This window comes from Urocampus carinirostris, chromosome 5 (genome assembly GCF_059441175.1).
Source record: "Urocampus carinirostris isolate Australia breed hairy pipefish chromosome 5, RoL_Ucar_1.0, whole genome shotgun sequence".
Lineage (NCBI taxonomy): Eukaryota > Metazoa > Chordata > Actinopteri > Syngnathiformes > Syngnathidae > Urocampus > Urocampus carinirostris.
Genome location: NC_142353.1, coordinates 3741984 through 3746412, shown reverse-complemented (window position 1 = coordinate 3746412; position 4429 = coordinate 3741984).

The window sequence follows — 4429 nt, the reverse complement described above, 5'->3', positions numbered from 1 at the left end:
TCTCCTCACCATTCGGCCTTCACGAGTACAACCGGCTCCCTCAGGGACTTTGCAACAGCCCAGCAACATTTATGAGGATGATGATGTCAATATTTGGTGATCAGAATTTCATGAGCCTATTATGTTACCTCGACGATCTGATGGTGTTTGCCCCCACAGAGGAAGTTGCACTCCAACGCCTGCAGATGGTGTTTACTCGCCTTAAGGAACACAACCTCAAGCTCGCACCCAAAAAGTGTTTTTTCCTCAGACGGACTGTGAAATTTCTTGGGCATGTCATCAGTGAGGATGGAATTCGGACTGACCCCGAGAAAGTGAGAGCGATAAATGACGTACAAGTCACTGATCTAATGGAGTCGGATGGCAAGACGCCATGCCCTAGTAAAATCAGATCTTTTCTAGGCATGGTGATGTATTTCCAAAGCTTCATTGAAGCATGTTCTGCGAAGGCAAAACCTCTGTTCAGGCTCACATCTGAATCTGGTGACAAGCATAAGCGCAAGAGAGCCCGCAAGAAAGGTCAAGTGAAGCTGACGCCTGCAGATTGGTCCGATGCATGCCAGAACGCCTTTGAAACACTGAAGCACGACCTTGTGACAGGTGTCACTCTGGCCCACCCAGATTTTGATGCGCCGTTTATTCTGGCTGTCGACGCATCCTTTGATGGGATTGGAGCAGTCCTGTCACAGCTGCCACCTGGTGGAAAAGTAGCCAGACCAGTCGCCTTTGCAAGTAAGACGCTCTCTCGCTCCCAGCTCAACTACCCTGCACACAGGCTCGAATTTCTTGCCTTGAAATGGGCGGTATGTGATAAATTCAGCCATTGGTTGAAAGGAAGACACTTTACCACGTGGACCGACAATAACCCACTTACATACATTTTGACCAAACCAAGACTTGATGCGTGTGAACAGCGGTGGGTAGCGAAGCTAGCTGCATACAATTTTGACCTGAAGTACATTCCTGGACCAAAGAACATCGTAGCCGACGCTCTGAGCCGTGAGCCATTTGTACGGTCATGTGTGGGTCATCGCCTTGTTACCGAGCCCTATACTTCGCTCTTGGACCAAGTCAACAGGGTGAACAACAGTACTGTGCAAGAGGTGTTCAGAGTATCCAACAATTGTCACGCTGTTGTAGACGAGAGTGCTGGGACATCAGACGAGTCAGTAAAAAGGGCTAATCCATCAGGCTCCAATGGTTCTGTGACATCAGAAGAGGTTGCTGCTGTCTTCAGTGCTCAGTCCACTGGTGGCGTGGGTCAAGTGATGGGAACAGACGCCAACTTCAATCTTCTGCAGAAGGGAGATCAGTCAACGGCACTCCCACAGAGTCAGCTTGTTGGTTTACAAGAACAGGACAACACAATAAGCAGGACCATGTACTTTGTGCATAGACACAAGAGACCTACCAGGCGTGAGAGAGCTGTCGAGTCGCCTAGTGTGATGAAACTACTGAAGCATTGGAGCAGACTCACCATACAGAATGGCATGCTCTACAAAATAAGGAAAGATCCTCACATGGCCAAGAAAATCTTCCAGTTTGTGGTGCCTGATTCATTGAAACAGAAAGTCCTTCAAGGTTTACATGACTCAGCAGGTCACCAAGGCCAGAACCGTACTTTGTCTCTGGTGCGGCAACGATTCTTCTGGAATGGCATGGAACGTGATGTTGTGAATTATGTCAAATCCTGTCAGCGCTGTGTAGTAGGGAAAACACCGGAACCACACAACCGTGCACCACTCAAGAACATAGTCACCTCTGAGCCTATGGAGTTGGTCTGTATAGACTTTTGGACTTCTGAGCAAGAGAACAAGTCTGTAGATGTCCTGGTCGTAACTGATCATTTCTCCAAGATGGCGCACGCCTTCCCTTGCAGAAATCAAACCGCCAAACAAGTTGCTCGCCGTCTGTGGCAGGATTTCTTCCTTGTCTATGGTTTCCCACGGCGTATCCACTCTGATCAGGGAGCTAATTTTGAGAGCAAACTGATCAAAGAGCTTCTAGAGATGGCAGGGGTGCAGAAATCCCATACCACTCCGTACCACCCCATGGGAAATGGTATCGCAGAACGATTCAACCGAACATTGGGAGATATGATCAGAACCCTTCCCCCTCAGCCCAAAGCAAAGTGGCCACAAATGCTGCAGCAGCTCACATTCTGCTATAACTGCACAGAGCATGAGACAACAGGGTTTGCACCGTTTTACCTAGTGTTTGGTAGGATCCCTCGTCTCCCTGTCGATGTCATGTTTCAACATGCTAATACCAATGATGCTGTTGTCAGCTACTCTGACTTTGTACGCCATCTGAAGAAAGATCTACATGAAGCTGCTCAGATTGTACAGAGGAATACTCTCAGAGAACAGACTCGTCATGCCAAGCTGTACAACCGTAGGGCCAAAGGATCACCTCTCGTCGTGGGAGACCGGGTGTTGATCGCCAACAGAGGTGTCCCGGGGAAACGCAAAGTTGCAGACAAGTGGGAGTCAACCCCGTATGAAGTCATATCAGTCAAGCCTGATCTCAATGTCTACAGAGTCAAGGATTGTCTGACGGGCAAAGAGAAGGTAGTTCACAGGAATTTGCTGCTCTCTGTTAGCTTCTTGCCCTGTGAGGATGATCTGGCCAGCGAATCTGAACACTCAGAGTCTGACGCTGCTATGCATGGAAGTGATGTATGCCCTGATTTACCTGACGCGGTTGAAGACAGTGATGTCCGTACAGTAAACTGGGTGATACAGGCAGGTGAAGAGCAAGTTCATCCAGAAGTGAAGGATAACTCACTAGACAGCAGATCTGATGCCCAGTCCGACTCTCTCACAGATGATACATCCAGTCGAGGAAGTCAGCACATCCCCGAACAAGATGTTGACCATACTTCAAGTGACAATACGGAAAGCCCATCACAGTGCTCTGAAAACATGATCCCTTTGGGTATGGGTCTCCCAGACGAGACCCCATTGAACACTGACCATCTGGACGCAGACTCCCCTGATACTGACTGTTTAGACTTGACTGCCCCAGACCTTCAAGCTCAGGTTATTTGCGCTCAACCTAACCGTTATGGTCTTAGGGTCCGCCAGTCCATCAGGCCTCCTAGTCGTCTTATTTGTCAGATGAATGACCATGTGGTAGGTGACAATCATCTGTCCGCAATATCTGCAAGTTCCTAGTTTAAGTTCAGTAGAGATGCACTTTCAGTTTGAGTAACAAAGCTTGAGTAAGAAACAAGAATTGTGCCTATGTGAGCACTTACAACTACAGGAACAATGTTTGATATTTCAGAGATGTAACAGGCATCTTTGAGTCTGTGCTTAGTTAGGAGTTTGCTCGCCTCCTTTCTTTTCACACTCCTTTTTGGGAGAGTTTTAGAACTGACATGCACTTCAGTTTGTTCCTTGTAATAATGTACCAGTTTTCGTGTCCTCTTTTTCATCAGTATTTGCCTTTTTGGCATGTGATTTTTTTTCTTTTTAGTGTAGCACTCCCATATTTAGCAGAATTTCAGGGGGGTGTATGTAACGGGTGTAATAATAACTTTTATTTTATTGAAATTCCTGCTAAAATATGTGTATAGTTTTTGGTAAATGTCCTGCAATGCTGAGTCCAACAGTGCCATCTGCTGGTATGGGGTGGGGTTTGGTTTTGGCTTCTAACATGTGACCAGGAGGCGGGGTTTTGTCAGTTTAACCAGAGTACTACAAAGGTAAGACATATCTTTTGGTGCTCCACAAAATAAGTTAATTTTAAACATTATAACCCCAGCTGACAAATCTCTCACCATGCATAGTAATGTGATTGATATTGTCAAGCTGTTTTGATTTATTTTCGTTTTGTTTCTGTTTTACTAAATATTAATTCCCCTTGTAGAGATCAAAGAGATCAAACCCAGCAGAAAAAGCTAATGTTGTGACTCATCCATTTGCAGGTAAATTGTACCCATTTTTATACTCATTATTGTTTTTATTCCTATTTTTTCATATACATTAAAAAAGGATGATGTTGGTTAAAATTCAGAGTAAAGAAAAACATGTTGAATTCATTGTAAACGTTAAAAATCCACTATACGATCTCTTGTTAAAAGTATCTTGTTAAAATGCAAAGATTTATAAATGTATTGTGATATTCTAAAATGTATTTTCTGTAAAGTGAAAAGACAGCTCTTTGATATGCTTTGTTGTCAGTTTAACCAGAGTACTACAAAGAGATCAAAGAGATCAAACCCAGCAGAAAAAGCTAATGTTGTGACTCATCCATTTGCAGAAACTGTAATAATAAAAACCTCATCATCCAGTCCAGCGTGAATGTGGATCTTTGGTGGGACACGTACAACGCGGTTACATATACAGGGAGTGCAGAATTATTAGGCAAATGAGTATTTTGACCACATCATCCTCTTTATGCATGTTGTCTTACTCCAAGCTGT